Below are 24610 nucleotides of genomic sequence, written 5' to 3'. Positions count from 1 at the left end.
GGAACCAAAATGGACTAAGGGGGCCTCCCGAGAGGAAGAAAACTAACATGCATTAAGTTCATGTGAAAGCTTGTGGAGCCCTGGGAACTTTCACATCCGTAAAATAACCTCATCATAGCCACACAAGGTAGTTGTCATAAAGATCTGAAAACCGAGGCACAAAGAGAGTCAGCAACTTGTCTAAAGTCAGGAATGACTATGTTGTTGAGCTTGGGTTTGAGCTGTGGAGAGTGTGACATTATTCTTCTCTCAGAAACTCTGTCATAGACTCAGCACCCTTGGCATCATCACTTTATCATTAGAGAATGGTCTCTCTTGGAAAAGAGAGCCCCTTTCATACCACTGTCGCCATGTTAGCATTATCGAAAGATATTATTCCAGTGGGGGCACTTGCATTCAGGTGTAGGCATCTGTGGCTTCTATTGTGGTAACCTCTGGGGCTGGCATTTCACAAAACCTGCTCACCCTGCTTAGTTAGTTAACCATGGGGGAAGGGGGAGGATCCTCAGTCCCACTGTCATTTGGAAAAATGTCCAGTGAAAGTAGGCTATCAACTTCCCAGAGGCAAATCTTTTTGAATATGCATAGTTTCACAGACTCAGAGAAATTCAGAGCTGAAGAGACCCGAGAGACAGAATTTTTGCCCTACGGGCACAGTCTAGGTTAGGGGAAAGCTAGGACAAGAGTTCATATATGGCCTCCCGTCCTGTCCTCCTGGACTCAACGTTTTCCTGTTTGTGGCACTGGGTGCATGATTAAGCTATTTAAATCATTCCCGAATTTGTAATTTATTAACCCAGGAATAGGGCATTTATCACTTGAATCATCCCAGAAGCATGTGTCAGAGTTACGGAGGGAAAGATTTATTCTAAAAATTCTGTGCTAAGCTATTTAAGGTGACTATCTTTGCCCACTCTGGGGACTTGTACATGCCTTACTGATCCCTGGACCGAGTTCTCTTAGCCCTAATGAACTTGGAAGTACCAGCCCCAAAGGTTCTGCTTGATGGTTCCCATCAAGAATAAAACTGAAAATAGGAACCCTCTGGTTGCTGACTAGGAGATAAACTTGCTTAAGCAGCCTGCTAAAAGCAGTGGATCATATGAAAAGCCACATGACAAACCAGAAATAATTGGAGCTTAAAAGATGCCAGTGTCAATGAGTAAGATTTCTTTAATCAGACGATCTAGTTAAAGCAAATTCACCCACTCACAAGTTCTTAAGTGCCATTATCTTTTACCCTGAACCATTTCACTTGCCCTGATGTGGCAAATTAAGTGATTTAATTAACACAGAAATGTCAGCCTTTATTGACTAAACTAATTTCCATGTTTTTTGCTTTTTTATTAATTCATTTATTTCTCTATTCAGCACATCTTTAAAACCTATTATATGCTAGGTGTAGAGCAAGATACAAATAATACTTTATGCAACTTTTTCTGGTTTCTCCAGTGTAATGCTATTTCTCCCCTTCCTGAAACCTAGTGGCTCTTTGTTTGCAGGTCTCCAAAGAGATTTATGATATTTTGCATTGTATTGTAGTAACCTGAAAACATTTCTTATCTTACTACTCAGAACTAAGACAATTGAAGACAGACATGACACTTTATGAATTTTTGTAATTTTCATGATACTTAAAGTAGTCTTGGCATAGGGTATATTCTCAGGATTATGAAATGAATGACTGAATATTTGTTGAATTGGATAAGAAGTGGATTCAATGTAGGCTAAGTTATGCTGCCTTAACAAACAACCCCCAGGTTTCAATAACTCACAACACAATGGTTTATTTCTCATTTGTGTTAATGTCCACTGTGAGTTAGGTGTACCTCTACTTTCCATCTTTTTTATTCTGGCATCTGGGCAAGAGGAGCAGCTAATTGGGACAAGCCTATCTTGTGGCAGGGGGACAAAAGAGATGACAGAAACACACGATGGATCAGAAGCGGCATATATCACTTCTGCTCAGATTTAATTGGCCAAAGCCAGTCATGTAGCTAAACGTCCCATGAAGGGCAGACAGTTATGTTTCTTCCACAAAGACAGTAAATATTTGAGAATAATAATATAATCTACCAGAGAAGCCATCCTTACTTTTAAGGAGTTTAAAATACAGTTGAGGAAGTAGCTAGACACAACCACAATGTTAAAATTGAAGTGTAAGCAACATTTTATAGATGTAAGAGGAAGGAGAGATTTCTGTTGACTGGAGTTGGTCATCAATTTCTGTTGACTTAATAGAGGATGCATCCTTCAGACTGGACACAAAAAGTAAGATTTTGTGAGAAGGAAACGGGGAAAGTTAGTCTAGATGAAGGAGAGTATTAGGAGACATACGAAGGTCCTCAAACAAAAGGTGTACTCAGGAAAAAAGTGGGTAGTACACTTTTGGTGGAGGGTAAGAAGCCACATAGAGAAATAATAGTGCATTAAAGTTCAGACTAAAGAAATTAGAATCTATTCAGCAGGATATGGCAAGCATTGGAGGTTTTGGAAGCTAATTAAAGGGGTTGGAGAGAAACTGAAGACATTTATAAGACTACTTGAAGTGCTCGCTTTGGCAACACATATACTGTAAGACTACTTGAAGAGTCTAGGCAGGAGACACTAAAGGGAGAACCAGGGCATTGTCAAGTATAATGAAAAGGACAGAACATACATAGACAACCTTCACAGGAAATCAACAAAGCTTGAAAACTGATGTGTTTGGGGAGCAAAGGAGAGAGAGAGGAGAGCTACAGAGACAGAGAGAGAGAGAGAGAGAGAGAGAGAGAGGAGTTGAAGATGACTGAAGAGTGGTGGTGTCATTAATGGAAAAATTAGAAAGAACTGACTTGTGAAATGGGAAAACAATAAGCTTTATTTTAGCTCTGCTGAGTTTGAAGAATTTCAGATAGAAATATTTAGCAGGCATATGGATCCATGGAATAGAGTTTAGGATTGTGATTATGATTGAAGATGTAGACCTGTGGGACCCCCTAAAGAGATGGCAGTTGAAACCATGGATGCAGGTGAGATTATCAAAGGGGAATATGGCTAAAAGGCAGTCTTGAAGGCTCCCCACGTGCAGGGTGTGCAAAGCTGAAGATAAACCTGGGAGGGAGCCTGAGGAGCACTGATAGGGAGAAGAGGGACAGAGGACAGGAGAGCCCAGGAGCACTGTGCTGAGGCAGAGGAGGGTCTGAGGAGGAGGCAGAGGTCAACAGTGTCTAACACTTTTAGAGAGCTCCAGGAGGAAGAGAAAGTAGAAAGTGGTACTGGGCTTAGAGGAGGAAATTAGTGATGATGGATAAGGAAACAACTTCAGTGCAGAATGGGGATGTTCTTTTGAGATATATCATAATGAAAATTATAGACATTGAATGATGGAAGTGTAGTGGGAAGGAGTGGAATCAAGAGCACAATGAGTGGGCTACCCTCTTGAAAAGAAGACGGATATATTCTTTGATGGGAGGGCAGAAGGAGAATATACACTAAGAGAGGAAATCGTCAATGGGAAGGAGTGACTTTAAGGTAGCTCTTACCACAGTAGAGAATAAGAAATATGTTCATTCTTTGAAATTTAAAAATAATTATATTATTGAAAAATCAGGTTACATTTTTTAAACCATGTATATAAAATTGGTCACAGGAAGCAGAGGGGATCTTCCAAGTGACTATATTGAATTTATTTTTTACATATTTAATGTCCAGCAAGGGCTTGCCATATACTCATATGCAATAAATCATTTTGGGACTATGTTATTGGGCTACAGGATGGATAATTTTAGGAAAATATGTTTGTTGCCCGGAGCTTATTAATTGGTCCAAGTGTCCTTTTGATGGGAGAAGGGCATTTCTGGCCTTTTATGAGGGCATATTAGAAAACTTTTCTTCCTACCAGTTTGAGGTTGTTGGTATTTCTTCAAAGTGACTGTGACCTTGGCAACCCGCAGAGCTCTGGGGGGAAATAAGACCCAATCAGAGCATAATCTCATTATGCTAGGTTGCTGTCTGTGATATGAGGAAGAACTGGTGAACTTAGCAAAGAGGGATGTTTATAATTTTTATTTCTTCATTCTTCATTCATCATTCACACTCATTCAACATTCTACAATATTTTCTGAGTACCAGCTGTGTGTCAGGTACTATTCTAAGTGCTGGAGACAGAGCCTCTCCACTCATGGAGACCACATTGCTGTGGACAAATAACAGTGTTACAAAAAGTCATGTAATGATGAACATTATAAAGAAAAAAATAAAGCAAGTTGAAAAGATAAAGAGTAAATTGAGGGTGAGGGAGTTGGGTGACTACTATTTCATATAAAACTGCCTTGGGAGGTCTCTGATGAGAAAACACTAAACAGAGATCTGAAAGATCTGGAGAAAGACGTCCTAGGAAGAGTGAACAAATGATGCTAAGACCATTCTTGAGACAGGAACGAACTTGGCACGTTTTAGAAAGAGCAAGTTCTGTGTGGCAGCAGTAAAAAGAACAGGTGGAGAGCGATAGATATGAAGTCGGAAAGAGAGGCCAGATCATGTGGGGCCTGGAAGGCTTTTATTTTCAGTGTGATGAAAAATTGTTGGATGGGTTTGGAGCAAGAAACCAACATATTAGGGATTATGTTTTTAGAGGATCACTTTTTCTTTCTTTTTTAATTTTTTTGAATATTATCCTTTGTTTTATTAAAATTTATCTAATTATACATTTATAAAATTTAAGTTTTAATGATGTCTGTACTTAACAACTGGCTTAGAAAATTCTTGAAAACTTAACAATAAGCACTTGTCAACTCACACAAGCTGACTCTACCATGTCTTAGAGGATTGCTTTGACTGTTAACGTGGAAATAAACCATAAAAGGGCAAGACCTAAAGCAGAGAGACCAGGTAGGAAGCTGCTGCAGTAATCCAGCAAAAGAAGATGGAGGTTTGAATAAGGATGACAGTGGTGGTGACAAGGAGAGGTGGAAAGATTCCAGATGTATTTTAAATTTTTTTAAATAATAGCTTTATTGAGGTATAATTCATATACCATAACATTTGTTTTAATTGTACCCATTTAAAGTGTAAAATTCAGTCGTTTTAGAGATAGGCATGACAGGACTTGATAATGGAGTTGATTAAAAGTATGAGGTGAGGGACTTCCCTGGTTGGCACAGTGGTTAAGAATCCACCTGCCAATGCAGGGGACATGGGTTCGAGCCCTGGTCCAGGAAGATCCCACATGCCACGGAGCAACTAAGCCCGTGCACCACAACTACTGAGCCTGCCCTCTAAAGCCCATGAGTTACAACTACTGAAGCCTGCGTGCCTAGAGCCCATGCTCCACAACAGGAGAGGCCACCACAATGAGAAGCCCGTGCACCACAGCAAAGAGTAGCCTCCACTCGCTGCAACTAGAGAAAGCCTGTGTGCTCTGCAATGAAGACCCAATGCAGCCAAAAATAAATTAAAAAAAAATTAAAAAACAAAACAAAACAAAAAAACCCCAAAGTATGAAGGGAAGAGAGTCATCAAAGATTTCATTTGGTTAGGGAATATACAACTTGATGGGCACTAGTGACATTTGCTGAGATGCAGAGAACTGAGGGGAAGAAAGCACCTTTATCCTTGGACTAGGAGATGACCTATAAGCACATAGAAAAATGCCTAGTATGTTGTAAATGTAAAATACATTGGCTACTTTTCCCCTACACACTTCTTCTCTATTTTTGGACAAAAAAGGCAAATCAGAAGTCCAGTTACTGAAATTAAGATATAGAATCAGAGGGTTTCAGCAGGAAGACTGATCTGATGTTCAGAAATCCAACTGTGGATCTTTATATTTCCACTTTCTGGGGGCTGGAAAAGTCCATTAGTTATGGCAAAGGATTAATATCTCCTGGAAGCCAGATAGCAAATTATCATGTTGGATATTTTTAGTGGACCATACAATGGCTTCCATTAGTATCTTTTTGTGGAAAAAGAATAAGAGCATATATCAGATGAAGTATTCTTGCTGCCCAATAAATCACTGACATGTAAAATTTGGTGATCTCCATTGGGATTCCCCACCATTAATTCTACCATCCTGACTTTGTGATGTGCCAATAGCTTTTGTGAATTGTGTGTATTTATATAGTAAATTTATAAACAAATTTTAAGATTTATATATACATGTACACATATATAAGACTTAGGCTTAACAGTAATAATTCACATTCATTACTAAAATTATGGATAAAACAACTGGAGAAAGGCCAAATGAGTTGGATGTGGACAGGGAAATTCAGAGATAAAATTTTTAATGGGAAGTACTTGGTTTGGATTCTTGCCTTATCCTGAACCTTGAGAATCATTTGTCTTAGTTGTCTACAGTTATGTAATTAAACACATTAACGCTTAGTGGCTTAAGACAGCAATTTCTTATTATCTCTCCTAGTTTTGTGAGTTGACTGAGCTTGTCTGGGCAGACTTCACTTGGGGTCTCTCGTGCAGTTGCTGTTGTAGAGCTGCTGAGTTGGAACCATGTGAAGGTTCAACTGGGCTGAGTGTCCAAGATGGCTTCTTCATCATATGTCTGTCATTTCTGAGCTCCTCCAAGTAGTCTTTCTGTCTAGCAAAGTATCTTGCACTTCTGACATGGCAGCTCAGGGCTCCAAGAGGCAGGACATGGAAACTTCCAGTCCTTACAAAGACCAAACCCAAAACTGACACAATGTCATCTCCACGATATCCTATTGGTTGAAGCACCCAGGGGAGAGCTCAGATTCTGAGTGGTGAAGGAATGGACTTCTCTTTAGATGGAGGTGTTGTGTGCATGTAAAAGGGGGGAAAGAATTGATGACAGCCATTTGGGAGATAAACTACATTTAATCAGCATTTAATCAGCTTGTAATCATTCTCCTCTCATGCAGGAATTGCCAAGCCTTTTACAAAAGACTATTTTTAAAAATATTAAATTTAAAAAACTTTTTCCAAAAAATTAATATTTAAAAAATAGTCTTTGAAATCAGGAAAGAAACTACACTAAATATCTGGTAACTAGCACTATATTAAGTCCATTCTGTAGTCAGAAAATCAAAGATTTCCAATTGTATGGTGTCATATAAGACTTATGCAACATCAGAAAATGATTTTGACATATAGTTCCTTACTTATTATTAACTCATTACATGCTACTCCTCAAGAAAATAGGTAAGCAGATTTAGATTCTCCTGCAACTCTTTGTTGGTTTTTAGGATCAACAATTTGATTACTCTTTGATTTTATTTTCAAGCCTAGACCTGTAGGCCAGTGGAAAGAATAATTTCCAGAATCATCCTGGTCATAACTTTCGGTCAATGTGATCTATTCAGTGTAACCATACAGAGGTCCCTAGATATAGACAACCATATGTGCCTTTGTCAATCATGTCCTGTGTATCAGATCTAGAGTGCGGTTATACAAAATGGGAAACCAAACAAGGTGGAACAAGTCCAGAATGGACCAGGAGTTGAAATATCTGGGAGGAATCAGCAAGAGTTAGCAGGTATAACATCAGGAGTCAACCAGAAATATCGCCATGAGTTTCTGAAAAAGGGAGAAGGACCGGCAGCCCAAGGAGAATAAGAGCCAACGTAAGAACTGAGCTGCAACCCAGGAGAAATTCCAACCTTAGGGTAGCAGCTAAACAGCCATATAGAAGCAGAGCAGTAAATTATTAACGAGCTGCTTTAAATACTTAATAACACAGAGATAGGGCAAAGCTAATAATGCAGGAAGCAGCAACTGAGAAAATACATTCATGAGTTGGACCAATAATTATTCAAGACAGGAAAGTCTTTTAAATTCAGCTACTCAACCCCTTCCCTCAAGAAATTTCCCTCAGACTGAACAAGAACCTGTAAAATCCGTAACACCCCTAGGTTAAGGAATTCCCCATTCTTATTGTTATAAAGAGTTATTTCACACCCTCCTGTAATCATGAGTTTTCAGTTAAACCCATGTAAATTGTTTGCGGGAGTGTTGGGCATGTGGCACTCAATGAAGGTTAGTTCCCTCCCTGCCTTTCTTTTAGTGACAAAGTATGCAAGAGACTACTTAGCAAGAAGCAACTCTTGGCCCCATCTCGTGAAGGTAGAGCTGATCTTGTTTTGTAATCAACATGTTGACTATTCTCGATTTGTGGGTGTCACCCATGCAGCCAGCCACACGCTACTGATCAATTTGAATAAAATTATAGTCACCATAGTTTTCTGAATTGTGCATGTAGATTCCCACATAGGAACAAAGTTGATAATCATGAAGAGTGGTTGCCTACATAGTCTGCTCTGATCCAAATTCCTTTGAAACAAAGTTAAATTGAGCCAAAAGAGGTTAAGGCAATCAGAAGGAAAAAAATTTGAGGGCCACACTGATCTCTACGATAAGGGCTTGGTAGAATTTTTTAGAAAAGGTCTAACATTGACTCTCTCATTTATTAAGATCTAAATAAAGATTCATATATAAAGGTGAAATGACCTCAGAATGAACACTTTCATGAGAATCCAAACTGTTGCATCCTGTATTAGCAGAAACTCTCAGCAGCACACCCTGATACAGAGGGCCAGTGATGAATACCGTAATTCACGTGAGGAATGACAAAAGCAGACGATTTCCAGAACTGCCCAGTTAATCAAAAAGCCTGGAACTATTTCCAGGATGCTTTCTTTAAAAGTCTAGACGAAACCTCAAGATAACCTTTGTACAATTGTTCTAATGCCAATTGGATGTGAGAAGACAGTTAGAGATCCTCATTATCAAAGGCGTTTTACAGAGAATAAAGTGATTTGCAAAAGAAGACTAGGACAGAAAAGGTAAACACGAATCATTTGTGTGTGGTGGTTGGGGGCAGGGTGGGGGAGGGCAAGGAAACCTTCAAGGGAAAGAAGAAACAGTTCTACAATGTGGAGGAAGTTGATCAGACTTCAGCTTCCCCGGAGAATAATCATAATATAATTATTAACTTGTACTTGGCACCAGATTTATTCCCTGTGCAAAGAATTAACTCAAACCTAGGAAAAACCCTAAGAGGGAGGGAGAAACATTTTATTTGAAAGTGGGTGCTGTGGATGAAATAATAAATGAAAATATTTTTATTCTCACCAATGACTTCCAAGTGGAAGTTCCAAACCCTACAATGACCAATGGAAAACATAAAGCTAGATGAGAGCATTGTTTATTTCCCTGTGAAAAAGTATTCCTCAGAGATTACTTGGGGTCCAGATGGAGCTTCGTACTGCATCAAAGCTCTTATAGCTGGGTCTAATGGGAGCACTCTCATCTTTCCAAGAATTTTTAATGACCAGAATATTTGGAACTTTGGCATTTCCTGAGAGGCTCAAATAAATCACACAAATAATTCTCATTTGGCCCAGGTGCTATGGACACTCGTCATGAACGCCAAAGAAATCCCAGAGGTAAAATCCGTTGGTAGCAGTTTCCTTCCCAAATGAACATCGTTTTGTTGGGAGACACTGTTTCTGGGTAAAAGTCTTTGGAAGCTGTGCCCTAATCATCTGCAGTGCATCCAAATGGCTGGGGGAGCGCTCAGGCTCATAACCTTTGTCTCTGGCGCAATTTCCAAACCCAGCTTCTTGGCTGCTATTTTGAAACCGTGGGAGAAGGTCAATTGAATCTCAGGGATGGTCATGGAGAAATCACAGCTTAAAAACAGAACACTGAAAAAATACTTAAGCATCTTGCAGAACCTCAAGAAGCCAATGCTTTTAAGAGAGAAGCTGCAGCCCCTGAGGCTTGACAGGTACATGGAAACCCAGAAGCAGCGTGGGGCTGGGGTCCGATTAACAATAGTTTAGGGTGCTCTCTTGATTGCTGCTGCCTGCAAAAGGGTCCTTGCACCAGCTATTTAGGGAGAGTAGTGGGTAAACTTTTCAGTCAGCAACACTTGTATGCTTCTAGAGAATGCATGAATATTATTAAGATGTAGGGACAAAGACCTGTGAATGTTATAATGTAGAATTTGTCAAGCAGTTATTTTAGTGATTTAGAATTAATTTATTTAATATCTACTTGTGTCAAACACCTACTAAGTACCAGCACTGTCATATGTACTGGGTGTGCAAGGCAGCCTCTAACCTCGTGGAGCTTGCGGAACTGCTCTAAGACCAAATGTCTTCATTTAAGCAGTCAACCTCTCATATGATTATCGTGAGGATTAAATGAGTTCATGCATGTCAACATTTTTTACATCGTGTGGCAAATAGCAAGCCCTCATTTTATATGTAGACATAGATGTTGACACAGACTTATGAAGGACAGGGTGCTGTGGCAGCACATAGCAGTAGTACATCTGTCAATTTGAGGAAAGGCCCCCCTGAGGAGGTGAGTGCTAATGCAGGAATTAGCATAGGAGTGCTAATGCCCCTCCTCCTCCTCCTTCTTTCTGTGTTCTTTCAAAACACAAATCCTATCTGAGAGGGCCCAAGTGTCCAAATAAAAGAGCAGATGTATGTCTGCGGTCCCAGCCCTAAGCAACTAAAATGTAACGTTTATCCCGTGAAAGACATTGGGGTTGGTTTCAAAACCATTGCTTGATCCTTTCCACTTCAAATATTTAAAAGTATAAGAAGAATTTGGAATTTACAAATATTATCATGTTTATAGTGTCCTGCTATGAGGTCTTTGGACAGCGTGAAAGTCATTGCTGGGCTTTTGTATGACTGTAGAACTCTTAAGAAAGACTGGGGAACATATGCCAGGTGAAGAATCATACTGAATAAGCACTAGACCAAGAGTCAGGGGACCTAGCTTCTCCTTCCCTTTTTTTTTTTGCGGTACGCGGGCCTCTCACTGTTGTGGCTTCTCCCATTGCGGAGCACAGGCTCCGGACGCGCAGGCTCAGCGGCCATGGCTCACGGGCCCAGCTGCTCCGTGGCACGTGGGATCTTCGCGGACCGGGGCACGAACCCGTGTCCCCTGCATCAGCAGGCGGACTCTCAACCACTGCGCCACCAGGGAAGCCCTTCTCCTTCCTTTTGAGGCCTTAGTTTCTTCATTTGCAAAGAAGAAGAGGAAGAAGAAAAAGAAGGAGGAGGAGGAGGGGCGCGGTGAGAAGGAGGTGCCTGAGTGCTTTCAAGGGTTTCTTATGGCTTTAAGCTCAATGAATCCATGAGTCCATAATCCAGGACACAAATCTTTTCGGTAAATTGAAACAGCAAGTTAATTTTCTTATCTGATCTCCTCTTCTAAAAGTTCCCATTGAGACATGGGATAATATTGTAACATTCTTTTTTTCTGTTACTAGTCCTTTTCTGTGAATTGAAACATTTACAGGTAACAAGCAAGGAAGCAAGCAAAAAAAAACTCCCTGTGGGAAGCAGACTTCCAGAGAAAATTCCAATGTCCATTGTTTTTCTTGATTTCTTTTTGGCAAAGATATCTTAATTCTCATTACCAGTGCATATTTTGAATTTCATCCAATGGGAGAGGAGATTCCATATATATTTATAACTCCCCTGCTGACAGCTCCCATTATGGGCAGGAAGCCAAGATCTCTGGAGTCAGGTTGGCACCTGAGCTTCTGGGCTATGGAAATCCCAAAGGCTCCCGTGACCCTGCCTTTTGATACTACTGCCTTCCCAGCAACAGGACTGACATGGAACTTCTTTACTGTGCAGCTTTTTAAGTTTCAGTTTAAATTTTGCTTTAGCATCCATGGTTCTGCTAAAATAAATCAGCACTGCTAGTTGGTAAGTATCTTTTCAATTCAGATTTACAACGAATACCAAAGTGGGAGAGGTAAAAAGTGACCTCCACCCAAAAGAATATTAGAATAACTACTAATAATTACCATGTGCTGACTATATGCTGAGTTTTACCTCATTTCTCCCTCACACAGCACTGTGGGATAGGTACCATTATATGTCCCTTTTTTTTTTTAACAACTTTATTGGAGTATAATTGCTTTACAATGGTGTGTTAGTTTCTGCTGTATAACAAAGTGAATCAGCTATACATATACATATATCCCCGTATCTCCGCCCTCTTGCGTCTCCCTCCCATCCTCCCTATTCCATCCCTCTAAGTGGACGCAAAGCACTGAGCTGATCTCCCTGTGCTATGCGGCTGCTTCCCACTAGCTATCTATTTTACATTTGGTAGTGTATATATGTCCATGCCAATCTTTCGCTTAGTTCCAGCTTCCCCTTCCCCTTCCCCATATCCTCAAGTCCATTCTCTGCATCTGCATCTTTATTCCTGTCCTGCCCCTAGGTTCTTCACAAGCATTTTTTTTTTTTAGATTCTATATATATGTGTTAGCATATGGTATTTGTTTTTCTCTTTCTGACTTACTTCACTCTGTATGACCGTCTCTAGGTCCATCCACCTCAATACAAATAACTCAATTTCGTTTCTTTTTATGGCTGAGTAATATTTCATTGTATATATGTGCCACAACTTTTTACCCATTCATCTGTCGATGGACACATAGGTTGCTTCCATGTCCTGGCTATTGTAAATAGAGCTGCAGTGAACATTGTGGTACATGACTCTTTTTGAATTATGGTTTTCTCAGGGTATAGGCCCAGTAGTGGGATTGCTGGGTCATATGGTAGTTCTATTTTTAGTTTTTTAAGGACTGTCCATACTGTTCTCCATAGTGGTTGTATCAATTTACAGTCCCACCAACAGTACAAGGGAGTTCCCTTTTCTCCACACCCTCTCCAGCATTTATTGTTTGTAGATTTTTTAATGATGGCCATTCTGACTGGTGTGAGGTGATACCCCATTTTAGTTTTGATTTGCATTTCTTTAATGATTAGTGAGGCTGAGCATCCTTTCATGTGTTTGTTGGCAATCTGTATATCTTCTTTGGAGAAATGTCTACTTAGGTCTTCTGCCTATTTTTGGATTGGGCAGTTTGTTTTTTGATATTGAGCTGCATGAGCTGCCTGTATATTTTGGAGATTAATCCTTTGTCAGTTGCTTCATTTGCAAATATTTCCTCCCATTCTGCAGGTTGTCTTTTCCTCTTGTTTATGGCTTCCTTTGTGGTACAAAAGCTTTTAAGTTTCATTCGATCCCATTTGTTTATTTATGGTTTTATTTCCACTTCTCTAGGAGGTGGGTCGAAAAGGATCTTGCTGTGATGTATGTCATAGCGTGTTCTGCCTATGTTTTCCTCTAAGACTTTGATAGTGTCTGGCCCTACATTTAGGCCTTTAATCCATTTTGAATTTATTTTTGTGTATGGTGTTAGGGAGTGTTCTAATTTCATTCTTTTACATTTAGCTGTCCAGTTTTCCCAGCACCACTTATTGAAGAGGCTGTCTTTTCTCCATTGTATATTCTTGCCTCCTTTATCAAAAATAAGGTGACCATATGTGTGTGGGTTTATCTCTGGGCTTTCTATCCTGTTCCATTGATCTATATGTCTGATTTTGTGCCAGTACCATATTGTCTTGATTACTGTAGCTTTGTAGTATAGTCTGAAGTAAGGGAGCCTGATTCCTCCAGCTCCGCTTTTCTTTCTCAAGATTGCCTTGGTTAATCGGGGTCTTTTGTGTTTCCATACAAATTGTGAAATTTGTTGTTCTAGTTCTGTGAAAAATGCCAGTGGTAGTTTGATAGGGATTGCATTGAATCTGTAGATTGCTTTGAGTAGTATAGTCATTTTCACAGTGTTGATTCTTCCAATCCAAGAACATGGTATATATCTCCATCTGTTTGTATCATCTTTAATTTCTTTCATCAGTGTCTTATCGTTTTCTGCATACAGGTCTTTTGTCTCCTTAGGAAGGTTTATTCCTAGGTAGTTTTTTCTTCTTGTTGCAATGGTAAATGGGAGTGTTTCCATAATTTCTCTTTCAGATTTTTCATCATTAGTGTATAGGAATGCAAGAGATTTCTGTGCATTAATTTTATATCCTGCTACTTTACCAAATTCATTGATTAGCTCTAGTAGCTTTCTGGTAGCATCTTTAGGATTCTGTATGTATAGTGTCATGTGATCTGCAAACAGTGACAGCTTTACTTCTTCTTTTCCGATTTGTATTCTTTTTATTTCTTTTTCTTCTCTGATTGCTGTGGCTAAAACTTCCACAACTATGTTGAATAGTAGTGCTGAGAGTGGGCAACAATATCTTGTTCCTGATCTTAGTGGAAATGGCTTCAGTCTTTTATCATTGAGAACAATGTTAGCTGTGGGTTTGTCATATATGGCCTTTATTATGTTGAGGTATGTTCCTTTTATGCCTACTTTCTGGAGGGTTTTTATCATAAATGGTGTTGAGTTTTGTCAAAAGCTTTTTCTGCATCTATTGAGATGATCATATGGTTTTTCTCCTTCAATTTGGTAATATGTTTTATCACATTGATTGATTTGCATATATTGAAGAATCCTTGCATTCCTGGGATAAACCCCACTTGATCATGGTGTATGATCCTTTTAATGTGCTGTTGGATTCTGTTTGCTGGTATTTTGTTGAGGATTTTTGCATCTATTTTCATCAGTGATATTGGTCTGTAATTTTCTTTGTTTGTGACATCTTTGTCTGGTTTTGGTATCAGTGTGATGGTGGCCACATAGAATGAGTTTGGGAGTGTTCTTCCCTCTGCTATATTTGGGAAGAGTTTAAGATGGATCAGTGTTAGCTCTTCTCTAAATGTTTGATAGAATTCACCTGTGAAGCCATCTGGTCCTTGACTTTTGTTTGTTGGAAGATTTTTAATCACAGTTTCAATTTCAGTACTTGTTATTGGTCTGTTTATATTTTCTAGTTCTTCCTGGTTCAGTCTTGGAAGCTTGTGCTTTTCTAAGAAATTGTCCATTTCTTCCAGGTTGTCCATTTTATTGGCATAGAGTTGCTTGTAGTAATCTCTAATGATCCTTTGTATTTCTGCAGTGTCAGTTGTTACTTCTCCTTTTTCATTTCTAATTCTATTGATTTTAGTCTTCTCCCTTTTTTTCTTGATGAGCCTGGCTTGTGGTTTATCAATTTTGTTTATCTTCTCAAAGAACCAGCTTTTAGTTTTATTGATCTTTGTTATTGTTTCCTTCATTTCTTTTTCATTTATTTCTGCTCATTTCTTTATGATTTCTTTCCTTCTGCTGACTTCAGGGTTTTTTTGTTCTTCTTTCTCTAATTGCTTTACATGTAAGGTTATGTTGTTTATTTGACATGTTTCTTGTTTCTTGAGGTAGGATTGTATTGCTATAAACTTCCCTCTTAGAACTGCTTTTGCTGCATCCTATAGGTTTTCAGTCGTTGTGTTTTCATTGTCATTTGTTTCTAGGTTTTTTTTGATTTCCTCTTTGATTTCTTCAGTGAACTCTTGGTTATTTAATAGTGTATTGTTTAGCCTCCATGTCTTTGTATTTTTCACAGATTTTTTTCTGTAATTGATATCTAGTCTCATAGCATTGTGGTCGGAAAAGATACTTGATATGATTTCAATTTTCTTATATTTACCAAGGCTTTATTTGTGACCCAAGATATGATCCATCCTGGAGAAAGTTCCTTGAGCACTTGAGAAGTATATTCTGTTGTTTTTGGATGGAATATCAATTAAGTCCATCTTGTTTGATGTATCATTTAAAGCTTGCATTTCCTTATTTATTTTCTTTTTGGATGATCATTACAATGGTGAAACTGGGGTCTTAATGTCCCCTACTATGATTGTGTTACTGTCGATTTCCCCTTTTATGGCTGTTACCATTTGCCTTATGTATTGAGGTGCTCCTATGTTGGGTGCATAAATATTTACAATTGTTATATCGTCTTCTTGGATTGATCCCTTGATCATTATGTAGTGTCCTTCTTTGTCTCTTGTAATAATCTTTATTTTAAAGTCTATTTTGTCTGATATGAGTATTGCTACTCCAGCTTTTTCTGATTTCCATTTGCATGGAATATCTTTTTCCATCCTTTCACTTTCAGTCTGTATGTGTCCTTAGGTCTGAAGTGGGTCTCTTGTAGACAGCATATATATGGGTCTTGTTTTTGTATCCATTCAGGCAGCCTACGTCTTTTGGTTGGAGGCTTTAATCCATTTAAATTTAAGGTAGTTATCAATATGTATGTACATATTACCATTTTCTTGTTTTGGGTTTTTTTATTGTAGGTCTTTTCATTGTCTTGTGTTTCCTGCCTAGAGAATTTCCTTTAGTATTTGTTGTAAAGCTGGTTTGGTGGTGCTGAATTCCCTTAGCTTTTGCTTGTCTGTAAAGGTTTTAATTTCTCTGTCAAAGCTGAATGAGATCCTTGCTGGTTAGACTAGTCTTGGTTGTAGGTTTTTCTACTTCATCACTTTAAATATGTCCTGCCACTCCCTTCTGGCTTGCAGAGTTTCTACTGAAAGATCAGCTGTTAACCTTATGGGGATTCCCTTGTATGTTTTTTCTTGCTTTTCCCTTGCTGCTTTTAATATTTTTTCTTTTATTTAATTTTTTCTTTTTTCTTTTGTGGTACGTGGACCTCTCACTGTTATGGCCTCTCCCATTGCAGAGCACAGGCTCTGGACGCGCAGGCTCAGCGGCCATGGTTCACGGGCCCAGCTGCTCCATGGCATGTGGGATCTTCCCGGACTGGGGCATGAACCTGTGTCCCCTGTATTGGCAGGCAGACTCTCAACCACTGCGCTACCAGGGAAGCCCTCTTTTATTTAATTTTTGATAGTTTGATTAATATGTGTCTTGGCGTGTTTCCCCTTGGCTTTATCCTGTATGGGACTCTCTGTGCTTCCCGGACTTGATTGACTCTTTCCTTTCCCATATTAGGGAAGTTTTCAACTATAATCTCTCCAAATAGTTTCTCAGTCCCTTTTTTTTGCTTTTCTTCTTTTGGGATTCCTATATTTCGAATATTGGTGCATTGAATGTTGTCCCAGAGGTCTCTGAGACTGTCCTCAATGCTTTTCATTCTTTTTTCTTTATTCTGCTTTGTGGTAGTTATTTCAACTCTTTTATCTTCTAGGTCACTTATCCATTTTCTCCCTCAGTTATTCTGCTATTGATTCCTTCTATAGAATTTTTAATTTCATTTATTGTGTTGTTCATCATTGTTTGTTTGCTCCTTAGTTCTTCTAGGTCCTTTTTAAATGTTTCTTGCATTTTCTCCATTCTATTTCCAAGATATTGGATATCTTTACTATCATTACTCTGAATTCTTTTTCAGGTGACTGCCTATTTCCTCTTCATTTGTTTGGTCTGGTGGGTTTTTACATTGCTCCTTCATCTGCTGTATATTTCTCTGTCTTCTCATTTTGCATAATTTATTGTGCTTGGGGTCTCGTTTTCGCAGGCTGCAGGTTCGTAGTTCTCGTTGTTTTTGGTGTCTGCCCCCAGTGGCTAAGGTTGGTACAGTGGGTTGTGTAGGCTTCCTGGTGGAGGGGACTGGTGCCTGTGTTCTGTTGGAGGAGGCTATATCTTGTCTTTCTGGTGGGCAGGACCACATGTGGTTGTGTGTTTTGTGGTGTCTGTGAACTTAATATGATTTTAGGCAGCCTCTCTGCTAATGGGTGGGGTTGTGTTCCTGTCTTGCTAGTTGTTTGGCATAGGGTGTCCAGCACTGTAGCTTGCTGGTCATTGAGTTGAGCCAGTTTCGCGTTGAGATGGAGATCTCTGAGAGAGCTTTCATCGTTTGATATTACGTGGGGCTGGGAGGTCTCTGGTGGTCCAATGTCCTAAACTTGGCTCTCCCACCTCACAGGCACAGGTTTGACCCCCGGCTGGAGCACCAAGACCCTGTCAGCCACACAGCTTTTGGGAAGTCTGAGGTCTTCTGCCAGCATTCAGTAGGTGTTCTGTAGGAGCTGTTCCTCATATCGATGTATTTTTGATGTGCTTGTGGGGAGGAAGGTGATCTCCACCTCTTACTCCTCTGCCATCTTGAAGCTAAATCGTGCCCCATTTTATTAATGAAGAAACTGAGTTTCAAAGAATTTAATATTGAGCCTAAGATTCCTCAGTCTACCAAATTTGTGTTCAGAACCAGAACATCTGACCCCACAGTCTGTGCATATAACCGCTATGCTATACTGTTTCTCAAGAACTGGATATGTATGCTATCAGAACTGGGAGACCGTTCTCAGCAGAACCACTGATATAAGGTTTTTAATGGATTCCAAAATGATAATAGAAGCTAATTATCAGTACATCTCCTGAGTTAGCCACAAGAAAAATCTTGGATATTACAGAAATAGATGTCTTTATTAAATAAAGGATAAGTTTAAGAAACATCCACTGCATATCCAGGATACAATTAATCCAAGATAAATTAATAAATTGAATTAATTAAGGTAAATGACTTCAGGTGTTATAACAACTGCTCCCACACATCAGTGGCTTAGCACAAGAAACATTTATTACTCCCAGTTCAATGTGGTTGGGAGGTGGGCTCTGGTCCACACAGTAATTCAGGGCAGGATCTGGACTAGGGTGAGGCAAGCAGGGTGCTCATCTCAGGTACCAAATTTAAGGGAGTAACTCAGTAATCAAGATAAATAATATTTTAATGCAATATTTTGGAAAGATAAAAACTGATGCAAAAAATATTCATGATGAGCAAAGTATTGAAAATTTAAATTAAGACAGGAGCCAACAGAGCTGGGATAAGGGTGAGGTGATTCAGACTGAGTAGTGCTGGCTAATTAAAGACAAATTTTAAATATTCAACTAAAAGTAGAATGACCTTGACTCAGAAAATGTAGTTTCATAGGTGTGAGCAAAACAAAAGCATGCATTATTGCTCCCTCCCACCATGCCTAGAACCATGGTAAAAGGAAAAAAATGTCTCCAGATGAGTGGGGGAGCAAACATCACATTTTTCCATCATTCCAGGTAAGTGATGGAGCACAAGGATGCAGAGACTGGAGTGAGCTTCACTTTAGCAACCATAGGACCCCAAGGAACTGGGTTTGCTCATCCAGACGGGGAGGAACATCTCCTCCACTAATGGGCTTTAGTTGGTGGCTGCCCTGATAAACAGCTCCAAAGAGCCTTTGGTTAAGGGACTTACTGAGGTAGTTATTATTGTCACGAGGAACAAGATACCCAGTAACCATCTTAAATAATACTGCTAAGAACCAACAATTACCTTACAGTTTGAATAATATCTATACCCAAATATAAACTGTTAAATGACAGACAAGTCATTATCCCCCTTTTAATGCAAGACAATCAGACTTCAATTAATTTGAAGCATAGTCTGCCGGTTCTAGAGAGGAAGCTAAAGTGGCAGCTGCAGGCGGGTCTGAGACTCAAGAAGATAGTCCTGGTCACCCTATGAGGACACCCTTCCTCAGACAGGTCTTCCCACCAGTCACGGCCACATGACTGTATTTCATTTTCTTCATGGCACTTCTCCCACTCTGACATTTTCTTCTTTAGTTGTTAACTTGTTTACTGTCTGTTCTTATGGCAAGCCTACCCCGTTGAGAATACCAGATCAGGGACCTTGTCTTTCTCATTCGCCTCAGTACTCCCAGCACACAGAACAGTGCCTGGCATGCAGAACAGTGCCTGGCATACAGGTGATTATTGTAATGAATAAGCAAGGAAGTTGGAGCCAATCTATTGGTTCTGCCTGGACTGCTCTTCCTTCACAAAATTCTTCCACAGTGATTAGCGCATGAACAGACACTCAATATGTGATAGCTATAATTACTGTTATTGGGTGTGTGGGTGTGTGGGGGGGTGGTTTACATATGGACCACTGGCTTGTAAGGAAGGATACTCACAGTACCACATTTAGGCTTTTGATGCTGTAAGAGAAACTCGATTTGCACTATGCCATTATAATAAGTTTTACATATATAACTCCACATCAACAAACACTCTTATTTTATTTTTTAAAATTTTATTGAAGTATAGTTGATTTAGAATGTTGTGTCAATTTCCACTGTACAGCAAAGTGACTCAGTATACATATACATATATTCTTTTTCATATTCTTTTCCATTATGGTTTATCATAGGATATTGAATATAGTTACCTGTGCTCTACAGTAGGACCTCGTTGTTTATCCATCCTATGCATACTAGAACAAACACTCATATTTTAAAACCACCACATTTTCTAAGAATTTCTATGATTCTTGATGGATAATGAACATGAAAAGAATTCTGGTAAAGTGGCCATATGATGGCAGCTTTCATAAATGTTAAACAATATTGATGGATCATTATACACACACACACACTCGTGCACACACGCACACATATACATACATACTCAGGATAGATAGACAGATAGGTAGATAGATATATACATACATATATACATGACTATAGGTAGATGTGTATGTTTCCTGACACATATAATTCACATGATATTAACATTCACAGCAGAGTTCTTGTCTGTCAAGTTCTATCAAGCAGCACTTATCAACTAAATGGCTTAGAATAATTTATGATCCAAGTTCAAGGAACTGCCACTGGTTCAACATATTAATGACCCATATTAAAATTCATGTATTTCATCAAACTGGGTACATTTTTAGATATTTGGTCATATGACTCTGTTCAGTATCAGATGATATGATTAATTTATAAGAATTCACAGTAAATTCACACTGTATTGATTTGGAGCTAACTCCATATTTTAACATTCTCCACATTTTAACATTTTAAAACTACCTGTATTTTAACATCCCTGAAATCAAGACGTTTTATAATTAACATCTTATAAATATAGTATTTCTTTTTTTTTCTAAAAGCTGTTATTAAAGTAATGGTGTGTCTTCCCATCAGTGGCAACTTAGAATCAAGAAAGTGGTATTTGTATGAAACATGATAGATAGGTTTATAATCTTAACATATTGAGAACTCATACAAAATGATAATTAATGCAGTAAGACCTTGAGAGATAATTGGGCAAAGGACATGAACCTCCCATTCACATAAGAAAATTGTAACTAACCGGAAAATGTAAACGTCCTTACTAGTACTCAGATAAATGCTAATTAAAACAAAAAGGAAACTACATTTCTGTCTTTTAGATTAGCAAAGAAAATTTTTTTAAAAATCCAGTGCTAATTAGAGTGAAATAGAATGGGCATCAAATTTTGGTGGTATATTGGTACAAAATTTCTGGAAAGCAATTTGGCTGTATATATTAAAATTCTTAGTGTTCACACCCTATTTGTTCTTCTGGAATGTATTACAAGAGAACAATCAGAAATAGGTCAAAAATTTATTTACAAATAAGTGAAAAAAAGTCAAGATTCTAAATTTACATGCTATATTTCAGTTGTGTAAGGAATTCAGAAAAAAATGATGATATTCTACTTGTGTGTACTTTACAAGTAAATGCTTATTATTTTAATAACCAGAAAAAAATTTAAAAACTGAAAGGAAAGAAAATGACCATAGGATGTTCTGACAGAATTTCTATTTCTCCCCAAAGGAAAAGAAGGAAAATTTCTTACCACAAAGTTTATCCTTGTATAAGACTTATCATAAAAAATTACATGTCTGGGACTTTTACACTTTTGTGTGGCACGATATTTCAAGATTTGTTAGATTCAGATGACTCCAAAGTCTTAGTCCTTGAATTTAAAATTTTTAGGATAATTGTTTTGAAGCTTGTTATTGTAATTATTTGATTCTTTTTTCAAACGCTGGCAGCTCACTGGTTAAACTTACCCTGTTAAGTATCGTCTTCCTAGATGAGGAAGTTTTCAATGTCCTCACTAAAGATGGTATTAGTCAGCTGTTTATTATCTCTTGCAAATAATAGTCAGATATGGTTTCCATAATATAAATATTTATTTACCCAGAAATACAACAGAGACTATATGCGGCTAATTAACAGTTGTGTAAGAAGAACATTGCAAAATTTCCTTTTAATAGGACTCCTATGTCCATCCAATTCAATTCTACCTCAGCACGGAAGAGTCTCCCAGAGGTCTTTGGCTGTCTCCTCTTCTCCCTACTTCTCAGCCTCATCTGCAATCTTGAAATTTTAGTTTTGCTTCCGTATTCTTTAAAAAAACAGCAACAAAATGCCTTGACTTGAGCCTTTGATATCAGAAAGAAAATAACCAGTTAAAACAGTTACTAAATTTACATACAATGTATCTTCTGTATTTCAATAACTTCCTTCTTATTTTATTTACAGTTTCCTGTATTTATACTTCGGGTATTTTATTTAGGTATGCTGATGTAATGCATATCATTCAGACACTCAAGTATCTTGCAGGGTAGTTAAGGGTGGTAGGGTTGTGGGGCAGGTATATTATCAGCAATTATAGTTTAAGGTGAAGAGTATCATCCATTCTTTTATCCAACATAAGTTTATTGAGTGTGTGCCATTAGCCAGAAAGAGTTCTGGGCATTGGAATATAGTGAGGTATAAGGCATAGACTTTGCTCCCTGAGTAGGAGGGTAACTGGACATTCTAAAAGCATGGAAGAGAGGTGGGCTTCCATTAATTGCTGATCCACAATAATCTCAGTTTCTTTTCCCCTCAACCCATATTCTCATTCCTAAACTCTGGCCAAGTGAATTTCTCATTCAGGTCAGGGGTGAAAACCGGAACTTGATTTGTTTTGAAGCTTTCCTTGTAATTCTGATGCACAGTCAAGTTTTAGAACCACTACAATGAATAAACAGCCATAACCATCTCACTCAGAAGCAGGTGAAATTATTGAAAGCAGCAGAAAAACATTTTCTTGACTCATCTTTTTCCACAACATCTTGCTGCTGTTAGAATTTTGGTTTAGAATGTAAAATCATTAATGGTATTTTCTCTAACTCTGTTTGACTCTATAGATAAGACTCTCTTGTGCTCTTCCGGATGATTCTTGGCTTTGATAAGTTATTGAATTAATAGTCAGCTGAAGTTGTTTCTTTTGTTCTCATTTGAACTTTTCTTCTTATAAAAATGATGCTGCAATCTAGTGTCTTATTGTTCGTCTGCTTGGGGCAAGCCAGTGACTCTTTTATAGTTTCACAGATGTGCCATGCTTTCTTGCCTCTGGGTCTTTGAACATGCTATTCCCTTTCGCATTCATTGGCTCATTTGTATTCAGATATCAAGTGTGAAAACATAATTAACTTTTACACATATGATATCTCAAAAGATGTAATTTCCATGCATCCTGTCATAGAAAGCTATTGATGATGGGTAAATCTAGATAGAGGAAGACAAGACTTGGGAAACAGCTAGCTAAGGAATAGCAGCCAAGAGAAGGAAGTCCCAGGATGACATTGGGCAGAAGGATGCAGACATCCAGAGGGGAGAACCCTAGGGGAAAGAAAAGAGCTCTTGAAAAATAGCACAGACAAATATTTAACAAATATGATGGAGTAATTAGTCATATAGAAACCTTTGCAAATGATAAAAGAAAGCAAAACAGAAGGTTGTTAACAAAGGAAAATGTAATTCTTGCATACAGCGGCTGAGCAGTGGATAATATTTACATTATCTTTGTAATATGTCCATTGATTATTTCTTTTACCATTGTGATATACCTTTAGTGGGACAAGGGGAGAGGAGAACTGAGTGTGTGAGCAGCGGTGGTGTAAGGGCATTAAATCCTCCACTGATGCAAAAAGTCAACAGGGAAGATGTAAATTTGATAAATCAAAAAATAATAGGCACATGGGAAAGTAATATGGAAAAATTGCCAGTAGAAATGGCTATGAGAATTCAGAGTAGTTGCCTAAGTCAAGGATGGGTGGGGAATAGGGTATGTGTACAGGAGACTGTGCTGTTGTTTTTTCTATGAAAGTCTTTCAAATATTGATATTTAGAATATTTTTGTTATCATTGTGTTCAAAAAGTACATATATTCCTTGATTAAAAATATGAATCAACATGTATATATTAAGGAACTGCCACATGTCTGGCAAAGTGCTGAACTCTGCCCCTTATATAAGAGAAGCTAGAAAACATAGTTCTGACCCTCCAGGACCCTAAGTCACCTTGGAGGAGATATCAACCCGTATCTAAAAAAGAGTACAAATGAACTTATCTTCAAAACAAAAATAGAGTTACAGATGTGGAAAATAAACTTATGGTTACCAGGGGTAAGGGGGCGGGGAGGGATAAATTGGGAAATTGGGATTGAAATGTACAAACTACTATATATAAAATAGATAACTAATAAGGACCTACTGTAGAGCACAAGGAACTCTACTCAATACTCTGTAATGGCCTATATGGGAAAAGAATCTAAAAAAGAGTGCATATATGTATATGTATAACTGATTCACTTTGCTGTACACCTCAAACTAACACAACATTGTAAATCAACTATACTCGAATAAAATTTAAAATAAAAAAACAATGAAAGAAAACGGTGTGACCAAATCTGAGAAGAAATGCAAGAACTTTTGTATTTAAATTATGCGCACCTTAATCTTTATAAAAGTGTATAAAACAAAAAGTATTGTCAACTTTATAATTCCTTCCCTTACTCCAAAGGCAATGAAAATGAATCGCTCTACTTTGGCTCCTCCCTAGGGATTTACAAATTTGGCCCCATTGAAGCCTCCCTAGTAGCAGGACTAAAGTGAAGAACTAGCCAAACTCTGCATTTGTAATGCAATGGCGGCTTTGCAGTCTTCAGTCTTGGCTCCTTAAAAAAAAAGTTCTTAAGTGTTTCCTTTGTACCAGGCACTTATAACGTGAGCAATGAATTCCTGTTCCCTTTGGCCC

Source organism: Delphinapterus leucas, chromosome 1 (genome assembly GCF_059928025.1).
Source record: "Delphinapterus leucas isolate spDelLeu-1000000601 "Yukka" chromosome 1, BTC_Dleu_Yukka2, whole genome shotgun sequence".
Classification (NCBI taxonomy): Eukaryota; Metazoa; Chordata; class Mammalia; order Artiodactyla; family Monodontidae; genus Delphinapterus; species Delphinapterus leucas.
The sequence above is the reverse complement of the archived record's forward strand: the minus strand, read 5'-3'. Positions refer to the sequence as shown.